The sequence below is a fragment of the Episyrphus balteatus genome, chromosome 3, assembly GCF_945859705.1.
Source record: "Episyrphus balteatus chromosome 3, idEpiBalt1.1, whole genome shotgun sequence".
NCBI classification, from domain to species: domain Eukaryota; kingdom Metazoa; phylum Arthropoda; class Insecta; order Diptera; family Syrphidae; genus Episyrphus; species Episyrphus balteatus.
In genome coordinates, this window is record NC_079136.1 from 118,836,405 (window position 1) to 118,861,470 (window position 25,066).

General features: G+C 30.1%; 1 protein-coding gene across 8 annotated transcripts in view; it reads right to left on the reverse strand.

Moving 5' to 3' along the window:
* The window catches only part of LOC129916564 (kinesin-like protein KIF21A), a 112,017-nt gene extending 91,330 nt beyond the window's left edge, over positions 1 to 20,687 (reverse strand). For 7 of the 8 annotated variants that reach the window (XR_008772504.1, XM_055996576.1, XM_055996574.1 and 4 more), the window contains exon 1: positions 19,588 to 20,686. The gene's annotated coding sequence lies outside the window, so the exon portion shown is untranslated. Of the gene's footprint in view, positions 1 to 19,587 lie in introns of all 8 variants that reach the window. The other variant, XM_055996578.1, reaches the window with a different exon arrangement.
* Positions 20,688 to 25,066: the final 4,379 nt, after the last annotated feature.

Here is a 25,066-nt window from a genome sequence, read left to right on the forward strand (position 1 = left end):
ATTAGATAATATTAAAAAATGACGTAAAAGTAATACAAAAAATATAAAAGAATATAAAAAAAAACTATTTAAAAAAAATGAGGAAAATGTAATTAAAACCGAAAATTTAAGATTTAAAAATATAAAAAAAAAAATTAATAAAATAAAGGCCAATTTGAAAATTTGTATGAAAATTGTCTTAGTTTTTCTATTTAAAAAACTGTATCTCAGCGCAATGTACTCCAAGTAAAAGTTTTGACCTAAGTTGTTTCATATCTGCAGAATTTTAATTAATTTTCTAATGAAAATTTTTGATCTCAAAAGATTTTTGATGTTCCATTCAGAGTTTTCGGCCTGTTTCAAATTTGGTAATGTCTACATTTTTTGGACAGGGGGACTTGCGAAAAAAAGTTTCGACTATTGCAAAATTATGATTGCTTCTGTTGTGTCTTATATCACAACAACTCTTATGATTTCTGAAAAAGCTTACTTCAGAAACACTATTTAACAGTAGGTAATAGTATTTGGAAGGTGTCGATATGGTATTAAATAATTTCTACAATATGTAACACTGCATTCCGAACTACTTGCGTGTGAGGGACATGAAGCCATTGCTCGAGATACAATTGAAGAGGTTTATAATTTTTTTTTCTTCAAAGCTTTTTTTGCTTAAGCATGCAATTTTTTTTTTGCTATTGCAATATTTACATATATATATTTGCACTGAATAAAGAAAAAAAAAATCTTTTAACTATAGACATTCTATATAATAGATACACTTGCGATGTAGTGGCAATTGTTTACGGACAATTGCTTATGCAGTTCATACCTCTTTCTATACAATATGTGAACGCACAAAAGAAGGCAGGCTAGTCGTTAAAAAAAATAATAGATAGGCAAAAATACATATATACAACATCTTCATCTGCATAGAATAATGGAATTTTATTGCATAAGAATTGAATTAAAGACTTGTTCAAGTATAAAATTGATTTAAATTGTGGTTTGAGATGATTTGTGTTAATATTTCTGTGTCTTTTTTTTTTAAATATTTATGAAAACAAGAACTTAATTGGTTTTGTGGTTTTAATACAAAAAAAAAAAAAACAGCAAAAATTAAACACACATCTTCGGGGTTATTCGCGGTTACAAAAATAGGGCAATTTACACGAACACATAAAATATGAAAAAATATACTGCTAAACATAAATTTTCATTTAAACGATGTTAAGTAAAAAATGGGTCATTTAATTAAACATACGAGTATTTTTTATGTTTTAACTAGAAATACACATCGCATTCATGTGGAACTAATTTTGGATAAATATTTATCTGTAGGAAGAATATTTTCATTACAGAATCCTAAATTATTTGGCAGTTTTCACGGAAAACTATGTAGATGTTCCTCCACAACAAAAGTTTAAAAAATTTCTCTCATGCATGTGTGTCCCATTCTCTTTTTCATTTATTTATAAAACACTTAAATATAACAAAAGTTTATAGCTTTACACCAGTCTTTTTGTTTACTGCAACCACCTTAATGAACACAAAACATTTCATCATACACGGAATTTTTTTGAAAATAGATCTTAAAATAAAATTAAAAAAATGCGGGCTCGTGCGGCTAGGAGTGTCGTAAATTTGGTCACCTCAGCTAAACCGCTACACTAAATAAAAAAAAAAAAAAAAAACACTACTAACTCAGTCGTCAAAGCAAACATTTTGAGCCCACGATTGAGAGGGATGAAACAGGAGTTTAGGAGTGGAAGATCTTAATAGGTGCGTGTATTATTTCGGGGGGAGTACGATAATTTAGGCGACAAGAATTAACAACGGTTTTTTGTAGAGGGAGAGTTCAATACAATAATTTTTTACTATTGGATGGAGTCTATCTCCTCCCGTTTATGTGGGAGGTTCAATTTTCTTTAAATGACGAAATATAAAAAAAAAATATTTAAAAAACAACGGCAACACTTACAGTTATGATGGATACCTTTTTCGAAAGCCAGAATTATATATACTTAATACTATTTTTTAAATCAAGTCATTTCAATTAATAGTTTTTGAAAAAATCGGTTTCAAAGTCAATTTGAGGAAAAAAGTTTAAAAAAAAACACATTTGCGAAATAATTGCAATACCGCGACAATTTAATATGAGAGATATCATTTATGATGGAGAAAAAAAAAATAAAAAAAAACAGGTTCTGGAAATCACCTAAATACAGAGATCAGAAATAAATCTCAACCTTTTGAAAGGTTCCTTAAAAACTGCGGAATCTATGCTACTTTTTCGTAAATAGAAAATGTGGCTTTTCATGATGTGAATTGCAAGGTGCACAATAGGGTGTTTGTTATTTTAAAATAACTAGAATTTCTATGCTCCTAGGATCTTATATGGTTGAAAATAAACTAAAAAAAATTATCCCCAAGTTTCAAGTCTCTAACTTAATTCTAACCCGTGCCGCCAAGCGGTTGAAGTTTCTTATGGGAATAACATGAACGTGAATAAAAATGTATGTTTTTTTAATTTTTTGGCATTAAACGTGTAAAGAGCGATTTTTGAAAAAAAATGATTTTTTTAACAAGCTAAATCTCTAAAATTATAACAATTAAAAATCTGAAAAATGTTAACATGATAGCTACACTTATTAAATTTGAGCCTGTAAAGTTTTAAATTTTTTGAACAAATGGTTTGGCTGGAATTTAAAATTGATCGAACAAGGTCCAAGAAACCCCATGTTATTCCTATAAAAAACTTCTTATTTTGCAAAAAAAAAAAAAATGGGTAAAGTTGAAAAAATTAAAAAAAAAAAAAACAACTTTTTCAAGATTTATGGGATAAAAACCTACACTTAATTTGTTTAAACAATAGACTTATACACATCATTGAAAAGGTCTGGAAATCCTCTTTCCAAAAACATGTAACATATTGAGAATTGTTAAAAAAAATGACTGAGATATTGGTAGATTACATCGTAAAGTCTGTAAAAATGGTTTTTTGTAAATTAAAAAAAAAGTGGAGGGTTCCAAAAATATAACAAAAATATTTGTATGCATTATTCGACCATACGAACAGCCTACACTATGTAATTTCTCGGGTGTATTTTTTTTTTTTTTTATTTTGTAGCACAGTGTAATTAACCTTTTTTTTTTGTTTGCCGTTAAGGAGTTACATACATAATTCAGGAACAATATGAGATTAATAACTGTGGACTCAAGTTTCAATTGTTTACAAATTGCATAGGTATTGAGCACCTGTATCTGTTCTCAATAAAAAAAAAAAAAAAAACAAAAGTTCTTTCCCACAAATCTGTGTTTTTTTTTTTTATTCGACAAACAAAATTTGTTTTTATTAAATAAACAGTGGTATCCACATGTTTCCAATTAAATTTCATTAAGAGAATTTGTTTATATTTTTTTATACGATTGTTACTTTTCTTTTTGAGATAAGATAACGATATCACCGAAACTATAGCTAAATAAATTGTCTCATTACCTAGTGTTGAATCATTCCATGTAGGCGCAATAAGGTGTTTGTTTTTGTTAAAGATAAAGACCCAAATTACACTGGTCGGCAAAAAACTAAAAAAAAGTCGGGAGCAAGAACTTTATAAGGTGATTTTGATTGACTTTAGTGTGCTGAATTCAAAACTGTTTACAGATTTTTTCTATCACGTCTAGTTTTTGAGCTATACTCATCACTATTTTCGCTATAAACCTTCAAAAACTAATTTTTAATTGAGTTTTTTTTTTATGTTTAGTCAAAAATATATATTTTCCGTAATATGTTGCTCTTTATAAGTCCAAATCAGAAGACGCAAGATGGAATTTGATTCAAAAAACCATTCATTACTTTGAAAAAAATAATCAAGATTTTGAGATATCTATCATAAATTTCTTTTTTCAATATCTTTGAGAAAAAAAAAAATAATTTTGAAAAAATATAAATACCTTTAGGACGTGTTGATATGGCGTTTTGAGATTGCATAAGTAGTTTTACAAAAAAAAAAATTAACGGTGATGTAATTCGATGTCAAATGTATCCAAAAACACGCGTTTTTGACCTATTAATATTCAATTATTTCAAAAACGTGACGTGCCAGTGAAATTTTGACTTCAGATTCGGACTCAGCACACAAAATTCCTCTCGAAAAGTAGGGTTTGGTTCTTGATCTATATCCGTTGCCGACCAGTGTTATTATTATTAACCTTGCCAGAAAAAATTGAATATATTTTTTAATTTATAGATAGCTTTAATGGTGATGAAGGTACATGTTAAGGTTTTTTTTTTTTTGTGAAATTATTTGAAGCAGTTCATAGAACTCTGAGCCAAGGGATATGTTTTTAAAAGCTGCTTCTCTGTGGCTGCTTTCCTGCCTTCAAAATTTGCATGCAAGAAGCAAAAGTTTTATTAGTTATCAATAAAGTTTGAGAGTATTGCTACTCACAGGGCTAATCCTTTTTTTTTGCAAAACATTGCATTAAGACAAGATAAGATTTTTAATGTAGCTCAAATTGATCGGCATTTACAGAGATCGGCAATTTACAGAGATGTGTTATCTGTCTACCTTACTACTGAAAATTTACAATATATATTCAAATTAATATCACAGATTTAATATTATTTCGAAGGAAAAGCTACTAGAAAAACCTTTATTTAACAAAACATTGCATTTAAGTAAATATCTAATTAAAATACCTTTTTCTGAGCACAAAGTCTCAACCAATTTAATTAATTTTTTTTATTGAACTTCAAATAAATAACCCATAAAAAATAATTAAACTTTCATTAATCATTTTGAGTCTGAGACATTCACCATCATTAAGTCTCGACTTTGGAGAAATTTTAAAAATTAGTCTTGGACAAGTTGAAGTACATGATGCTCATTTTTACAACTTTTGACAGATGTAATCGTTTAAGTCTTGTTTTTTTTTTTTTTGTTTTCTTTTCAAAAACACGCCGACAACGTCTTCTCGTCGTAGGTATATTAAATTATTGCAGCCAATCTGTTTCTTTTCGTTAACATTCACATCTTACATCTGGATGCCGGCATGAGTTTACAGTTACTTGTATCAATTTTTCATCATCAAAGATGCAGCTTGAACCTGCTGCAAAAGTATTTTAATTCAGTTGCCATTCATTAAAAAAAAAAAAAAAAAAACAAATCAGGTGGTCTGATGTGTTTCATTCATTTTTCTTTTTCTCTCTTTCACTATTTCCTTTCCTTTTTCTTCAATTCCAATATCTAAACCCAAGTTAGATTTATGTCTGGCCTATTGATTAAATTTCCTCGACTCTAATTTTACAATTTATTGGATTTGTGATTGAGAAACTGTTACTTTCGCGCACACTCAAATCTAATCCAAAATATACACAACACAAACAATTTTTGAAAGTGAGTTTAAAAATGTATTATCTGGTTTAAGTGGTTCAAAAAAAAAAAAAAAAGATATCCCCCCAATGAAATGTTTTTTTTTTTCTTCTTTTTCTTTTATTGCTTTCTCAGACGGTTTTCATTTTTATCTGAATTTAAAATGCATTTAAGTGGCATTCAAGGTGTAAACATTCGATAAAGATGCATTTGTAAGGCTCCGTGAAGCCAGAACTGCGACCTCAAAATTTTTGAACCAAATTTGTCTAATTCGTTTGTCCACCGTTTGTCCATGTTTGTCCACCCAAAATTTTCGTTTGTCCACCCTTCAAAAAAATTTTAGAGCAAATTCTTTTTTTTTATAGGAAGTCTGAAAAATGAAAAATCGTCTAAAACGGTCAAATTTTGAGATAGGTGTATAAAACCAACTGCAATCGTTTTTCCACCTCGAGTTCTATATACATACCAAATATTATCGTTTTTCCACCCCCCGTTTAGGAGCAATTTAAAAAACAAATTTTGCACTGAAAAATTAAAACTCCCCTAAAATCCCCAAAAATCAATTTTCATCAAAAATTCAAACTGCTGTCGTTTGTCCACCTCGAGTTCTTTACGTATACCAAAAATCATCGTTTGTCCACCCTCTGTTTAGGAGATATTCCAAAAAGCATTTTTTTATAGCAACTTAAAAAAAGTACGCATACACCACAGTGTACCTCTACTGAAAATTAAAAAGTCCTCAAAAATTATTATTTTTCAAAAATTCAAACGGCAATCGTTTGTCCACCTCGAGAAATGTATACAAACAAAAAATCATCGTTTGTCCACCCTACGTTTAGGAGATATTCAAAAAACAAAATTTGTACTGAAAAATTCAAAGTCCCAAAAAATCTCCAAAATTTGACTTTTTTCAAAATTTAAAATTTCTGTCGTTTGTCCACCTCGAGTTCTACACGTATGCCAAAAATCGTCGTTTGTCCACCCTACGTTTAAAAGATATTCAAAAAACAAATTTTGTACTGAAAATTTCAAAGTCCCATAAAATCTCCAAAATTTGACTTTTTTCAAAATTTCAAATTTCTGTCGTTTGTCCACCTCGAGTTCTATACGTGTACCAAAAATCGTCGTTTGTCCACCCTACGTTTAAAAGATATTCAAAAAACAAATTTTGTACTGAAAATTTCAAAGTCCCATAAAATCTCCAAAAATTGACTATTTTCAAAATTTCAAATTTCTGTCGTTTGTCCACCTTAAGTTCTACACGTATGCCAAAAATCGTCGTTTGTCCACCCTACGTTTAGAAGATATTCAAAAAACAAATTTTGTACTGAAAATTTCAAAGTCCCATAAAATCTCCAAAATTTGACTTTTTTCAAAATTTCAAATTTCTGTCGTTTGTCCACCTCGAGTTCTATACGTATACCAAAAATCGTCGTTTGTCCACCCTACGTTTAGAAGATATTCAAAAAACAAATTTTGTACTGAAAATTTCAAAGTCCCATAAAATCTCCAAAATTTGACTTTTTTCAAAATTTAAAATTTCTGTCGTTTGTCCAACTCGAGTTCTACACGTATGCCAAAAATCGTCGTTTGTCCACCCTACGTTTAGAAGATATTCAAAAAACAAATTTTGTACTGAAAATTTCTAAGTCCCATAAAATCTCCAAAAATTGACTATTTTCAAAATTTCAAATTTCTGTCGTTTGTCCACCTCGAGTTCTATACGTATACCAAAAATTGTCGTTTGTCCACCTTACTTTCAGAAAATATTAAAAAAAAACAAAAAATTCAAGGTCCCATAAAATCCTCTAAAAATTTTTGTTTCAAAAATGTTACCGCTTATTCTTATTCAAATAACTAAGCACTCTCTCAGTACTAGGTTCACTTTATCTAATTATATGAAAAAAAGTATCCAAAAATGGTATGAAAAGCCAAAAATTTGTTTGACAATTTTTAATTTCGCAGTAAGAAATTTTTTTTTTATTAACTTATTTTTTTTTGAAAATTAAATGATTAGGTATTTCAAATGTATCCTTTCATTTTTTATAAAGTGATCCGTTGTTGAGGTATGAATAGTTTAATTCAAGAGTATGAATATTTGTTTGAAGACAGAAAATGAAGTCTTTAAAAACAAATAAGCTAAATGAATAGCCTTTCAAAAAATAATAAATGACTTTATCAAAAAAAAATGTCTCACTTCGTTAAGAGAAAATAAGACAGTTCTATTTCTATTTCACCATTTTAAATAAAATCTTTACTTCTAAAATTGTAAAACCAGAAAAATTAAGCTTTCACATGCTTTTTGTTTTGTCATGATACGATTATTTTTCATTGAGAAACAGCTTATCAAAACTCACTAAAAAAAGAATCACGAATTTTGTTTGTTCCTAAAATTTTTTGGGCTACTGTATTTAGTTCATATAAATAGTTTAAGTTAGTATGGTAAATTAAAGTGCTAAGTTATTTGAATAAGAATTAGTGCTAAAATTATTGTAAAAAAAATTTTTGGGGTTTTTGTTATTTTTACTAAGGAATGTATGCGTATTTTCTTGAGAGTTGCTATCGAAAAATTCTTTTTGGAATATCTCTTAAACGTAGGGTGGACAAACGACGATTTTTGGTATACGTGAAGAACTCGAGGTGGACAAACGACAGAAATTTGAAATTTTGAAAAAGTCAAATTTTGGAGATTTTATGGGACTTTGAAATTTTCAGTACAAAATTTGTTTTTTGAATATCTTTTAAACGTAGGGTGGACAAACGACGATTTTTGGTACACGTATAGAACTCGAGGTGGACAAACGACAGAAATTTGAAATTTTGAAAAAAGTCACATTTTGGAGATTTTATGGGACTTTGAAATTTGCAGTACAAAATTTGTTTTTTGAATATCTTTTAAACGTAGGGTGGACAAACGACGATTTTTGGCATACGTGTAGAACTCGAGGTGGACAAACGACAGAAATTTGAAATTTTGAAAAAAGTCAAATTTTGGAGATTTTATGGGACTTTGAAATTTTCAGTACAAAATTTGTTTTTTGAATATCTTTTAAACGTAGGGTGGACAAACGACGATTTTTGGTACACGTATAGAACTGGAGGTGGACAAACGACAGAAATTTGAAATTTTGAAAAAAGTCACATTTTGGAGATTTTATGGGACTTTGAAATTTTCAGTACAAAATTTGTTTTTTGAATATCTTTTAAACGTAGGGTGGACAAACGACGATTTTTGGTACACGTATAGAACTCGAGGTGGACAAACGACAGAAATTTGAAATTTTGAAAAAAGTCAAATTTTGGAGATTTTATGGGACTTTGAAATTTTCAGTACAAAATTTGTTTTTTGAATATCTTTTAAACGTAGGGTGGACAAACGACGATTTTTGGCATACGTGTAGAACTCGAGGTGGACAAACGACAGAAATTTGAAATTTTGAAAAAAGTCAAATTTTGGAGATTTTATGGGACTTTGAAATTTTCAGTACAAAATTTGTTTTTTGAATATCTTTTATAGAACTCGAGGTGGACAAACGACAGAAATTTGAAATTTTGAAAAAAGTCACATTTTGGAGATTTTATGGGACTTTGAAATTTTCAGTACAAAATTTGTTTTTTGAATATCTTTTAAACGTAGGGTGGACAAACGACGATTTTTGGTACACGTATAGAACTCGAGGTGGACAAACGACAGAAATTTGAAATTTTGAAAAAAGTCAAATTTTGGAGATTTTATGGGACTTTGAAATTTTCAGTACAAAATTTGTTTTTTGAATATCTTTTAAACGTAGGGTGGACAAACGACGATTTTTGGCATACGTGTAGAACTCGAGGTGGACAAACGACAGAAATTTGAAATTTTGAAAAAAGTCAAATTTTGGAGATTTTATGGGACTTTGAAATTTTCAGTACAAAATTTGTTTTTTGAATATCTTTTAAACGTAGGGTGGACAAACGACGATTTTTGGCATACGTGTAGAACTCGAGGTGGACAAACGACAGAAATTTTAAATTTTGAAAAAAGTCAAATTTTGGAGATTTTTTGGGACTTTGAATTTTTCAGTACAAATTTTGTTTTTTGAATATCTCCTAAACGTAGGGTGGACAAACGATGATTTTTTGTTTGTATACATTTCTCGAGGTGGACAAACGATTGCCGTTTGAATTTTTGAAAAATAATAATTTTTGAGGACTTTTTAATTTTCAGTAGAGGTACACTGTGGTGTATGCGTACTTTTTTTAAGTTGCTATAAAAAAATGCTTTTTGGAATATCTCCTAAACAGAGGGTGGACAAACGATGATTTTTGGTATACGTAAAGAACTCGAGGTGGACAAACGACAGCAGTTTGAATTTTTGATGAAAATTGATTTTTGGGGATTTTAGGGGAGTTTTAATTTTTCAGTGCAAAATTTGTTTTTTAAATTGCTCCTAAACGGGGGGTGGAAAAACGATAATATTTGGTATGTATATAGAACTCGAGGTGGACAAACGATTGCAGTTGGTTTTATACACCTATCTCAAAATTTGACCGTTTTAGACGATTTTTCATTTTTCAGACTTCCTATAAAAAAAAAGAATTTGCTCTAAAATTTTTTTGAAGGGTGGACAAACGAAAATTTTGGGTGGACAAACATGGACAAACGGTGGACAAACGAATTAGACAAATTTGGTTCAAAAATTTTGAGGTCGCAGTTCTGGCTTCACGGAGCCCATTTGTAAGTAGGTAGAGGTAGGTGTTTTTTTTTTGTTCAGGGTCTTTAAGAATGATGGTGATTTAAAAAAAGATTTAATTTCGTTGTAGTGTGTTTTGAAACTTGATAGTAGGTCAAGTTGGTGGTGACATGGTATTCAGTGGTTTCTATGGATTAATTTTTTTCTTTTAATAATAGAGTGATGGGGAAAATGATTAAAATTTATTTTTTTTCTAATGAAGTTTTTTGTTTGTTTTAGAAATTGAAAGAAATTCATATTCATAATGGAAGCATGTTCGAAATACTTTTTGTCTAGAACTTTTTGAACATTTTGGAAATGTTTGCAATAAATAATAAAAAAAAAAAAATTACTTTCGCAAATCTAGAATTTTGTTTCCAAAATTTTGTTTGATTTTACTGAAGAGTTAGATGGGTGCTTTCATTATTGCATTTAACTTTTTGACAAGGTCACCAATTTTTTTTTGTTTTAAAATGTGAATACTCTGCCCGTCTTCCCTTTATATCAGAGATCAGAAATAAATCTCAACCTTTTAAAAGGTTCCTTAATAACTCTAATTTGTCGCCATTTTCAATAAAGGTCATAAAATAACCTTTATTTTTAAAAAAGAAAAATTTCGGTCAAGGTCTGAGAAACCTTTATTTTGTATTTTTTTATGTTTCGGTCAACCAGTGAGATGTATCGCTGAGAGAAAAAAAATAAATCTCATCTGCAAATGTATCAATTCCTAGAGACATGGGAGTGGTGCCATATGAAAGCTTTTATTCTCAGCTACCCGATAGTGGTTTAATCGGGTTTTTGGATTTTTTTCGAAATTCCGAGAAAATCGCGTTTGAAAGTTGGGGTAAAATTTTTTTTCGAAAAATACCCGAATCTTTGAACGCTCCTGATAGCTAAACCGCTTGAGAGCAATTTTTGGGAGTGATGCCAAATGATAGCTTTTGTCATGGGCCTACGCTTTGCACATTGTCAGAATTTTAAAAAATCATCTTCCATGTTAAACCGCAACATCATGCCTATTTTTTTTAGAATCGGGCTTAACTTTTTTTTTTAGCTTTAAGTTGTCCCTGTTTGAGAACGCGTGCACCTACAGGGATGGGAGTTGTACCCAAATGTAGGTTAGAGTCCCCGCTAACTTTTGGCATCATTTTTTTTTCAAAATTCCGAGATATAGCCGTTTGAAGTTGGGCGGGCGAAAACGCTTCTGGAAGCTGAACGCTTTGTCCTAGATATTAGAACATCAGTCTCCTGAAATATTCGAAATTGCATTGGTTGTGCTTGTCGTCCCTCTAATCACAGTGGAAAACACATTTTCATCTTTAGAATTTACTTTAAACGAAAAGAGATATAATCTTGGGTCTAAAGAACTTTGAGATTCTATTTGGTTCATACATTATTTAATACATAAACTTAGAAAAAACATGCTCTTTACATTTATTTTTGCAAAATAAAGACATTCTTGACCTATTCGACATTTTCCTTTGAATTGACCATTTTTGATTTATTTTCAGCGCAAACGGTTAAAGGTTGACCTTTTCCATTAATTTTTTGGTAAAAATCTCAACCATTGTGAGATATTTTAAGAGATAAAAAATAAATCTTAACCGATAACCTTTATTTTTGATTTTTTAAAATAAATCTCAAACCTTAACCGAAGCTATTTAAAGTAATGTGGTAACTCTCAGAGAGAAACCAATTAAAAATAAAGTTTGACTGTTATTTCTAATCTCTGCTTTATATAAACAGAATGGAATGAAATGTGATTATGTCACACCCGTGACGCAAATTGGTTAGTGAAACAAAGTCAATTATTGTGTTTCATATTATCTTTATATTTTTTATAATAATGTTGTGTATTTTACTCATAACTAAATTTGAATTTTATAAGTTTTGAATAATGACTGAATAATTCAAAAAATTATAAGTAAATGTATCACACCCGTAACGATAGAAACGTTTATTTAAATTTTATCATGAATTATGAGTTTACAACAAAAAAAAAATGTATGTTGGAAAAAGTTTAATATTCTACGACTTGATAAAACGGGAACTTGGGATTTTTCAAAATTTTCTTTGATTTTCTAGTTGTCAAAGAGAGTTTACAAGATAGTCGGTGAATTTTAAAGTCTTTTGCGTGAGTCTTGAGAGCTAATGATGTTATCAAGGAATGGTAAATCTAAAACAAAAATATTAAAAAGTGTAGGCCAAAAACCGGAACCCTTCCGTACATCACTGGTAATTTGATAGGTACCTATAATATGTAACTAGAGAAACTATCTAAGTCTATTTAATCTTTAATAAAACTTAAAAAAAAAAAAAAACCAACTTCGGAAGATCTGTATCTTCTCAATTAGTTACATACTACAGAATTCAAAATTTCACAAAAACTAATTTTGCTCATTTGTCGTCATTTTGTCTTAAAAATGAAATAACAAACTAAAACTAAACCCAAAAGAAGAAAAAAAAATAATAACAATAATAACGTTTATCCTCCCGGCTAAAAGTTATAAATTAAATATAATAACCTTGTCAAGAACCGGAATCAATTTCGAGATATAGAATCGAATTATAAAAATAAAAATTATTTCAAAGTTCAGAAGAACCAAAAATTAATCACAATCGGTCACAATGTTGTTGATATTGTGAAATCGAAAAAATAAAAAAAAAAAAAAACAACACAATAGAATTTAATGCGTCTCTCACACAAAATGAATATTCTTTTAGAATTGTATCTTTTTTTTTTAATATTGTTTAAACAAACTCAAGACTTATAACACGCGATCATTGTCATTGACAAATCTCAACCACAAATGCTGTTGCTTTTCGCTTACCGCGAGTAGCTTATCTACCAGACAAAATGTAGGCACCTTTGCGGTCGGTGGTGCTTAGCTTGAGTGCTCTGAATAAATATAAAATTGCAAAACTCACATAAAGTATGATGTAAGAATATGTTGTTTTTTTTTTCTATAAATCTAAGATTACAAATTATAATTATGACGATTAAATTCCAATTCAAATTTAGAAAAAGTTTTTTAAAAAAATACAACACTTGCGGTTAAGCACATTGACGCTTTTGTTTCTTAAGAAATTCGTTCAGTGAAAAATTCGCAGGGCATGACGCCTCTCACTTATATTTCTTTTGTTTTATAACCATAGCAATTATAAATTCATTTTTGTTTTTCTTTATTTCTGATGTAAATGAGTGAAAGGTGTGGAAAATGTGCATTTATTAATTAATTAGTTAGTGAGTTTTTCAAACAATGATGATTTAAAATTTATTTGCTGAGAAACGACAATAATTCAAATGCAGAAGTGTTTTTAGCTTAATTTAAACTTTACTGATGAGAAATTCCACACTAAATCCTTTCTTTGTTAAAAAAATGTTAAATCAAATAGGATTTTTTGAAGACAAAAGTTTAAACACTTTTGATTGCAATTTTTTTTTTATTTGTTATTCACTTGCGATGTAAAAATATAAGGTATTTCCATTGTAACGGGTGTGACACAGTTACATCATTTTTTATTCCTGATTTGGACAATACACCAAATAAGCTTCAACACCTGATGTATTTAGTTGATAATATATTTTTAAAATTATATTTTGTTAACATGTCTTTGAACGTCACAAACTCTTAAAATTAAATGTAACTGGTGTGACGTTAGAAAATCGATTCAGTCTGCTTCGTTGACTTTTAAGTCATATTTAGCTAACTGGTCTTTAAACGTCATAAACTCTTAAAATTAAATGTTACGGGTGTGACGTTAGAAAATCGATGTATTCTACTTCGTTGAGTTTTAGAAGATTATATCACGTTTTCAGTAAACGTGGTAAACTAAGCATTTATAACAATTAAAAAATATAACGGGTGTGACGGTGTGACATACCTAATCTTGTAAAGGGCTTGACATAATTTTGTGATATTGTATGAATATATAAACATATTTAAATAACTTATTAGAGTCAGTATCTGACTATACAATATACATACAAATAATTGACTCTAAATTTAATGAACAAATTTATTCCATTTTGGATAAAAATGAGCGTCCACTGGCAAAACAGTGTAATCTAGGGTTTTTAAAATAATGTTTTCTTTAAAAAACTTTTAAATTGTTATTTTTCCCATCTTTTACAATCCCATTAAAAATACAAACATGCAAACTATAAAGATTGGTTTAAAAATACCCAACCAGATAATAATATATTTCTCAATTTTTTCTCAATGCTTAAGCAAACATTTCCAGGTCATTTCCTTATCGTGTTCACTTTGAGTCCAATTCTATTGACATAATCTCTTCCTGTCTATCGTCAAGTCGCCACTCTGTTTGTGCACTATGCACTAGAAAATTCTTTCTTTCTCGTTTATTTCGATTTACCTTCTTTTCAGTCTGCGACAAAAAATTGAATATTATATCTCTTCGAATAAAAGCAAATAAATCTATGTAAGAAATAAAAAGTTGGAAAAGAAGAAGAAGTAAAAAAATCAATAAAGCTGGTTTGAAAAATTTCTCATCACATTTTAGGAATACATTTTTCTTGGTCGTCCTGAAAGCCAATTTAACTTTGTCACACATACATACAGACAAGAACACATGAAAGTTTACCTCAAAAAGGAGGTTAAGTTAGTTTATTTCTTTCGTAAAAAAAAATCAATACAAAGTACCTACTCTGCATCATGCGTATAAATGTTTGATTAAACGATGGACAGACAACTTTCAGTAAGGATACTGTGTTGTAAGTTAATTTAAAATTAATGAACCCTGCAAGTGATTTGGATGCAAAAAGAAAAAAAAGGATTTTGTCCTTGAACTATAGCCAAATTGCTTTTTAAATGGACCTTTCGTCAACATCACAAAAATAAACTGTAACAGTGACACAATCTGTTACTAATTTCCGAAAATGTGAGAGAACATTTTTCAGTGTTAACTCTTTTCTTTATATTGGTTGGCAACATTGACATTAAACGTAACGAAATATAAAGTTTAATTGTAAAATTGCGTGTTGTGTTTGTTTTTTTAGTATTTGTTAGAAGTCATTATCCTTTTATTAAGCTCATGTCACTGGCACCATTAGATACGAAAATGGTATAAAGTTTTTTTGTTTCTTTATTAATTTTAATAAAAGCAAATTACTTCAGGGAATTCTTCCACGTGTATAAATAATATTAAAAAAGGATGAGACCATTTATTATAAATATATATTTTAGTACTAAAAAGCCAGTTTATGACCTGTTTACCTGCTTGAAGTCTCTGTTAAAACTGTTAAAATAAACTTAGGTACCTATTATCAGAAAGATTTGGCCCTGCTTATCAACTTTTTTGCTAGGCTAAGAAATCTAGGCCTTTTCGGCTTTGTTTTTGAAAATATTTGATCATAAAATATTGTTTTTATATTCTAAGCGCATTAATGTGATTTGGCTACCCTCAATATTATGAACACTGGTTTTGATGTTCTGAACATTTAAATGGTGGGGAAAAACAAAGGCTTGTAATATATGTACATATTCCACATTCGTGCCGTGCACCCAAAGAAAGAATCTCTGTACTTGGCGGTACGTCTGTTAACTGATGAGTATTCATAGAAGCGAGAGTATTACGTTTGAATTGTTTTAGGGGAGGAATGCAACTGGCTATTTCAGCCGAAGAGATACAAGGACACAACTTATTAAAGAAGGGGTGCTTTTTGTTTAAATGATAGCAAGCAGCATTGAAGCAACCAAATACATCCGTTTTTGATAATAAATCTTGATGCCAAACTATCAAATGCTTTTTGTAACATCAAGCGCAATAATCTTATTTTCTCCAGAAAGATTTTAAGATTTGTTTCACTGTTTGGTGAGATAAACTAGATACCTAGATAGATAGATTTTTATTTATCAAGTTCTTACATTTCTAACAATGGTTTTGCTTATAAGTATATTGAATAATATATAAGGCATGGCAGAAATGCCGTCAGCCCGAGTGGGCTGACTATCTACATATCTATGAGATAAACTATCAGACATATTGCTACAAAAGCCGTGCTGTCGGTCTTCAAGAAATTTGTTTAGCTGAGTATTAATTAGCGTTTTCATGATCATGGAAACAAGGGACATAAAGTGCAATCGGTCCCTGACTTGTGATGTATATTGGGTCAAAGGCTGAAGTGTGCTTGTCGGTCCAGAGTCAATTTGCGCGCCCTGCTCGGGCGCCATGAAGTTTCGTAATCTTTTTTACGAATATTGCTCTTACCTTGAGCTTAAGTTGAAAAAACTTGAAAACGAGAAAAAATATAAAATTTGCGAAAAAAACCATTTAAAGTTAATTTACAATAATGAAATTTTTAGACAAATGTAATAGTTTTAAATTTAAAGTTTAACTCATTTTATATAATTCAAAAATTCAATTTATTTTTAAAAACGGTTCGTTTGTCGAAACAATTATGTCTTGACAATTTTTTCATTGTCATATTTAGACTTTGTCACTGACATGTCTTCTCATGAAAATTTTTTAATACTGCCGGCCACTTCATAGCCATTGTAACTCACATAATACTTGGCTCTTAGCATCATACTTAACTATCAATACTTGACCGAATCTCTTTTTACTGTCAAAATTGTGAACTAGATGCTGACAAAGTTGTCATTTTTATGATATTTTCTGTCCCACAGAAAAATTGTCACGCAGATTTGTTGGGACAGGATTTAGACAATTGTGAAGTTGTTATACCAAATTGTCACCTGTCGCATTGTCAACGTTTATGAAATAGGGCCCTGGTGTTTGATGATTTCAGCAATCGGATAATCCGATCTCTGCTTCTGGCGGTTCACCTCTTCTGTTAGCCAGTTTTCAACAGAGCTGTCTCTGGTTTTTACGACAGCTGTTAACCTGTTTTTCGACAGAGTCTTCTCTGGTGTTTTCTACGGCTTTTAACTGGTTGGCCACAAAGTTTCTTTCGAATTTTCAACGACTTTTAATCTGTTCGACAGTAAGGTTTCTCTTAGCTTTCTACGGCTTTTAATCGGTTTCTCACAGATTCTTCATCCGGCTTTCAACGATTTTTAATCGGTTTGACAATAAGGTTTCCCTGAAATTTTCAACGACTGTTAACCGGTTGCTCTTAGAGCTTCGCTGGATCGCTGGAGTCTACGTCATTACTGAGGAAGCATAGTGACCAGTTAATATTTCTACCTAACTCTTTTGACCAGAATTACTTAGCTTACTTGGTTTTATACAAAAATCTTCTAAAAAAAAAAAATGAAAAATACTGCAGAACTGCAACACAATACATCCCTAACTAATGCCTTTTCTTCAGGAAAGTTTTTTATTGATTCTTTTTTTAAAAAAATTACTGCAACTGCAGATAAATTGTCTTTGACGGCATCTTTTTTGAGTTGCAAAGAAAGAAGACATCGATTGCCCTTGAAATCTTCAGTGTTTTTTGTTTGCCAAATCTTCCGTACCAACATCTTAAGCATGTTCCCTACGTCCCCATACAAAAAAAATGAACTTAATAATCCCCAAGACAATAATATGAAATATCCTACCACATACATATTTATCTCTAGATCTGCATCGAGAACGTACGTGCTATTTTATGTAATTATGTCTACATATATATAATTTTCGACCCCAACCAAATTCACCTGTTTTTTTGTGTTCAATTCCAAACAATATTCTTATCGACTTTGTTATTGTTATTCAACCATCTCAAATACTTACAAAAAGAATAGGGAAGAACGTATTAAAGACAGAAGAACAAAGTATACTCAAGATTGCGGTGAAACCTGAACCGAACTCAATCACATGTTTATATCCGAGACGAGAAAAAGTACCTAAAATATGTTTCCACATAAAAAAGCAGTACAAAAGAAAAAATATGTTTACCCAACATGGATAAGAATCAAGAGAAAACAGCAGACAACAAAAATTGCCCTTCAAAAAAACAATAAGGCTAGGCGCACACATGCGATTTTCAGTCGTTGCTACTAAAAAATCGCAGTCGCAGCATAAAATTACCGTGCACACACTTGCGACTAAAAAATCGCGCGACTATTTTTTATTGCAAGAAAAAACATTATGTTTGGTTGAAAAAAAGTTGACCGTTTTTCGATAAAAAAAAATGCATCATCTCAAGATCAAAAGAGCCAGGAGATACTCACTTTTCAAATCTAATGGTCAAATGACCGCAAAGAAAACAATCACGAAATCCGTTCGTAATGGAAAATTTCATTTCGATCGGATTTTATGATAAGGTGAATTCATGAAACGGTGTTAGCTCTGGTAAAAGTGGTAAAGTAATAAATGTCTCAAAATTTGGTAAGGGTTTGACAGCTTGTTTACCAGATTAGAAATAGAAATAAATTCTCTGCAATGTGTATGTTTGTATCTTATTTTAGGCCCCACGAGTACCATTATTTCACCAAAGCATTGTATGTATGAGTATTCCCGACAAACAATTTTGGTTCTATAAAGCTTTATAGATGCAATTGTTGCTTCTGTAAAGCATTATAGAAGCAAAATTGTTAGTAGGGTTGTATGAGTATTGTATGAGTATTACTCTTTCTATAGTACTGGGTAAATTTCTGAGGGCCTTCTCTTAAATTTTTATGAATTTTATGGAATTGTCCTTTTAAATTTCCTATCGTTTATAAAAAAAGAGCCACTATACAACACTTTCTAGTAATATCCATTATTGTACTTAAAATAACTGTTCCAAGTGTCGCACGTGCGGGCAGGTGCATTATATTCTGTATAATATATCCTTATGTACACCAAAAAAAAATCGCGAAAAATAGAACCGGATCCATTTTTTTAAACTTTGCGATTTTAAAATCGCAAGTCTGTGCGCTCTCATTTAAAATAATGTGTTTCATTTCTTGTGTCTAAAAAATCGAGTGGTTGAAAATCGCATGTGTGCGCATGATTTGGCCTCTTTGCGACTGCTACTTTTTAGTCGTTTTCGGTTTAGTCGCAAGTGTGTGCACAACTATACTGGTCCATTTGTTCCATTTTAATTTGCGACAATCGCGTCGCCAAAAAAATGGGACAATTTTCAATTTTTAAATCGCGGCAATTTTTTAGAAGCATGTGTGTTCACCGGCATTGAAATCCGTGTGATCCATTTTTGCGACTAAATAATCGCGCGACTGAAATCGCATGTGTGCGCCTAGCCTAAAGATGAGAATCAGAAAAAATAAAAAAATAAGGGAGAAAAAAGTCGATAAAACAAACACAGAAAGATAATCAAAAAAAAAAAAAGGGAATAGCAACAACAAAACATTCAGTCGAATTCGCATTAAATTTTTGCAAAAGCCCAAATTCAACCAAACATATCCTCGGTGAATTAAAAAAGGGAAATAAAATACCTAAATCGATAAAATTTCTCGTCGAACAAACCTAAACAACCCTCTCGGTGAAATTTTCTTTCTCTTCTTTCTCTTTTTTTCTCTCAATGGAAATATAAAAAAAAAAATACCTAACATTTATGAATGACAACAAAATATGAGATGACAAAGTTTTACAACAAATTCCGTTATATTTACCTGTTTGTATAATCCAATTTTTATATTTTAACACTGTTATTTGTGTGTGGTGGAAGGAGAGAAAACAAAACAAAAAATACCACCGGCTGCTCTATAAATATGGCGTTCTTCGACCAGCATCGATTCGACAAATGATGTGTGACACTTGTAAAAAAAATAATGACAGATGACAGAAAATAACGTAATAATACCAACAAAAACAACTGTTATGTAAAAAAAAAAAAACAAGATGGTCTTATTTTCAAATTGGGATCACTTTTTTCTTTTTCTTTCCCGCGGGGAAAACAAAGAGCAGAGAAATTCTATTACTTTTTTTTTTCTATTTCACACAAACCCCATTCTGTCAAGGGATTAATTAATTTTTGTACTTTTGCACAATTTACAGGTTAAGAAAAATACATACAACAAAAATAAAATACAATTCACTCTATCTCTCACGTCAGGAAATTCGAAATTGAGAAAAACTCGAATTTTCTTTTCTCTATTTCTCGCACTTTTTCGTCTTCATTCGTCTGGAAATAATTAATACCCAACAAAAAAAAATGTAAATGAAAAGATTATCAAAAGATTTATAACAAATTTTATTTGTTTTACTCGAAAGATAACAGTAAAATAACAAATTATATGAACTTTTGATTGATTTTTTTTTTTGTTTTTTGTTTTTGTTGGCTTCTTATTTCTTTTTTTCTCTTTGCTTGTTGCAAATTTGATTCATTTATTTATTTTATTTTTTTGCAATAAAATAAAACACAAGCAGACCGGAATAATCACGAAATGGGCAAAAACGAAAATATGTATATAGCTCACAAATCAGGTTGACGATAAATTTACTTTTTTTCTTTTAATATGACGATGAAACAACACAAAGCTCGATCAATGAACAAAAAACAACGGGATAGAATGGGAATAATAGAATATTCAATGTCCAGTCGCACATACACATCAAACTAGAAGAAAATTGTATTTGGTTTTTTTCTTTTTTTTTTTGCAATTGGAATAATTAAAAAAAAAAGAAAATTATTTTATTTCTTTCTTTCTGCAACCGTAAAAAAACGAACCGATTCCGAGCACAGCTGACTGCGCAGTGTTCATGACTGTTGGTAAATTTTTCTGATGAAGTGGTTTTTTCGATGTTTTTTTCTACATTATTTGTTGTTGGTCTCATAATTAAAGAGAAAGAAAATTGATGTGTTGATGATTTAAGAGAATTTTAATTTGTTTATTATTTCTGCAAGTAGATAAGCATTTGAGCAGTAAATACATTAAAGGATGTTTTATAACAAATATGAATTGGGATGAATTACGATTGCAATAAAATAATTCAAATTATTGTTAGTTTATAAACGCAAATAAAATGCTACAAAAAAAAGGAGAGCAATGAAGGAAAGAGTACAAAATTTTGGTTGTAAACACATTTTTTAGTGTTCAATGAGGAAGGGATTTTTTTTAATTTGAACTATATTTTTTTTTGATTTTCATTACAAATATGAACAAAACAAAATGCTCGCTTTTTGCATAATTATAGCCTATAGATCATTAATTAACACATATTACAACAACTACATGAGATCTTGCTTTTCATGAAAATCACGAATCGTGATCCTGCTTTTCATCAGGATCACGAATCATGATCTTGCTTGAAAGCAAGATCCTGATGAAAATCAAGATCTCATGTAGTTGTTGTAATACGTGTTAATTTATGATCTATATGGATCAAGTGGGATTATAAAAAACGGCTAATAGCCGTTTTTTATTGTCCGATTGGCCAATAATGGGATAGGGTCTATTCTCTTTCGTTTAGCTGAGGGAGGCAATTGTCTAAAATCTTGACCCCTAGCTTGGAAAAAAAAAATTTAAGTCAACGGTTATACTTCAATGACGTGCTATACATTTTCGAAAAGCCAAGAATCTTTTTTTATTTTTTGTTTAAAACATGTAATGTAGTTACATTGGCTCAAAAAGTACAAAAGTGAAAATTTTCAAATGCATTTTTGTATAGTTTTTCGAACCGAAAAATTAAAGCCTTAACTACAATGACCTAAAAAGTGAAAAAGTTAAAAAGTGGGAAATTTGCAAAAGTAAATTTTTTTTATTTCTTTCTACCCAAGTAACAATCTTGCTTATACTACGTTTCCACCTACGCTAAATCCGGGATTTAGCTAAGTAGATTTAGCATAAATCTCGAGTTTTATTCTAAACCTCGGATTGAAAGTAGGTAAACATCCTAGATTTAGGGTATCTCAACCCAAATCTGAGATAAAGCGAAGTAGATTTAAAATAAATCTCGAGATTTATTCTAAATCTACTTAGCTAAATCTCGGATTTAGCGTAGGTGGAAACATAGTATTACATAAGGTCCATTTTGTTCAATTCGACAAGCTAATAGTTTATATAAGTTTAGTTTAAGGCTTAAGGTATAACTACAACGGCCACTTTTCGCAAAAAGTGAAAATTTTCATATACATTTTGTGGCAGTTTTCCGACCACAAAATTAAAAATAATGATGCAGAAACCTTATTTTTTGGTTTAAAAAACAAATTTTGTTGTTTTTCCAACAAACAAATAGCGCTAAAAAGAAATAAAAAAAATTCCTTTTGTAAATTTCCCACTTTTTCACTTTTTAGGTCATTGTAGTTAAGGGTTTACTTAAACCATTTTGGAAAAAAAAGGTCTCCTTAAGCCTATCTAGAAGTGTTTAGAAGAAGCCATGTAAATATAAGTTAAAGAAGACCTTTATAAGACCTGTTTAAACCGTTCTAAAAAAGCCTTGTATATTCAAGTGACAGAAGAAGGTTCTTGTAAGTATGCAATGTTTTCATCTCGTAAGTATGCAATGTTTTTCACTTTTAAGTACCTATGCAAAGTTTGTATCCTGCAGACTTGCAATGTTTGTAACGCATTAGAATAAAAAGTAGAAAATGCAAAATAGAAGATTCAAAATAAAATTAAAATAATGAAATAAAATTCAATAAATTTTGTTTTTTTATGCATAAATTCAACATCTTATAACAACTTCCATAGGGCCTTATTATAACCCCGACTAACAATTTTGCTTCTGTAAAGCTTTATACATGTTTCTTTTGCTTCTATAAAGCTTTATAGAAGCAAAATTGTTAGTTGGGACATCCTACGCATCCGGTTTGTGCATTAGATAAACCCCTCTGCAGGAAGACCTCCGTAAGGACATTTTAAGCTGTTTGTCCCAAACTATTAACTTGTGGATTACCTGTGAAGGAAAGTCCTATGCAATTTCGGTAAAATGAACCAAAATGATTTGTATAAGACCTTTTTCTAACAATAGTTAACTATTGTTAACTATGGTTAACTTTTATCGTTCTTCAACTACAAAATAGTTACGATTTGCAACTATTTGACAGATGAACATCGTTCCTGTTTTGACAGTTTAACAATATGTAACAATAAATCTATCCTAAATGATTTGTTAAAAAACCCAACAATTTCCAACAATGACACATAAACAATATTTTTTGACATAACAACCATAGTTGACTATTGTTAAGCCTTACTACATTAGCTGCGTTCCTTTGGAAATATTTATCTACTTTTTAGTACTTAAAATTACTTTGAACTACTTTGCTATACTGAAAAAGTAGTTCAAAAAGTGAAAAAGTACAAAAGTGAAAATTTTCAAACGCATTTTTGTATTGTTTTTCGGGCTGGCAAATAAAAACAAATGATGCAGAAAACTTATTTTTTCGTCCAAAAAAACATTTTGCTTACTCTTTAAAAAAAAAAATGCTCTTGCGAGAAAAAAAATATTTTCACTTTTGTACTTTTTCAAAAAGTGGTGAATGTAGTTAAGCCTTTAGAAAAAGAATGCACCTCTGTCCTTCTTCTAATGCAAGCCAAAAAATAGCTTGCATTGACCCTTATGAAAACTAAATTGTTACTTGGGTAGTGCTATTTTGTTTTAGGAATAAACTACAAAAATTGTTTTTTAGACCAAAAAATAAGCTTTCTGCATCATTATTTTTTGGTCGGAAAAACAAAATGAGTTTGAAAATTTTCACTTTTTGACTTTTTGCAAAAATTGGCCGTTGCCCTACTAACAATTTTGCTTCTAAAATGCTTTACAGAAGCAACAATTGCATCTGTAAAGCTTCATAGAACCAAAATTGTTTGTCGGGTGTAGTTATACCTACCTTAAAACAAATGAAGCAAAAAGCTTATACACTCATTTTTACAAACAAAATGTACTAGCGATTAAAAAATTATTTTCACTTCTGTATATAGGTACATATCTGAAAATTAATATTAAAAAAAAAAACGAAAAAAAAAATAAATGTCGTTCAAGATAAATTTCATTCAAGACTTCGTTGTGCTATTTTTGTATGGAAAATTTTGTTTCGCTTCAGCTGCGTACTACTTCAGCTGGTACCACTGTACATATACTTTGGCAGCTGTCTGTCAAAAATGTTGCTTTTGTTTTTTTTATTTTAACTCCGAAGTGGAAAGGCCATTACATCCATGTTGGATGCAAACAAAAATTTTCATATGGCCATGGCATCCATGTTGTATTCAAAAAAAATTTTTTTTCACAAAAAACCAAAAATGATCTGTATATTCTTAGCTACATTTTAAGACCAGGACCATTAACATTAGTTGCGTCGTTCTTGTGTTATAAGCGTTTGAAGGTAGCCATATTGAATTTTTTTCGATTTTTTAAAAATCAAATGTGAAAACTTTTTTATTTTTATTTCTAATTTTTCGAAAAAACTTTGGTAATTTTATATACATATCTGTTCAACAATCTTATCAGGATCCATTTAAGACTTTTATCTGAAAAGTGCATTGCGTATATCTCGAGATATTAACATTTCAATGCAACCATGTCAAACAAATTTTTGATTATTTTTTTCTATGAGTTTTTTTCAAACCTCGTTTTCTCCGCTTTTTTTTTTTGTTATTATTTTCAGATATTTCTGTATGAACACAACAATTAAACTACCTTGGCACTAGGGATGGGCCGATATTTCAGTAACAGGTATTGAATAACAGGTATTGGAAAGTAGCAATAACAACTTGCTACTCATCAGGGAAAATACCTGTTACTGAAATAACAGTTAATATTTTCAGTATCTAAATAAATTTAAATTAAATTATTTTTTTTGCAATCCAAGAAAATTTTCGGTAATAAGAAGGTTAATAAAATGACAAATACCTACTAATTATCTAAACAACTTTCTCTTATCCTACACAAAAAATTAATTTTATCGGTAATAATCTGTAATACCTGTTACTCGGATCAAAATTATCTGCTTAAAGCCTGGTACGCTGCTCGCGCTAAATTTTAGCTCCCATACAAATTATCGAAAATTTTTAGCCGAGATAAAATGGATCCCATACAAGTTATCGATAACTTGTATGGGAATTTTATCTCAGCTAAAATTTAGCGCGAGCAGCGTACCAGGCTTAAGCCTGGTACGCTGCTCGCGCTAAATTTTAGCTCCCATACAAA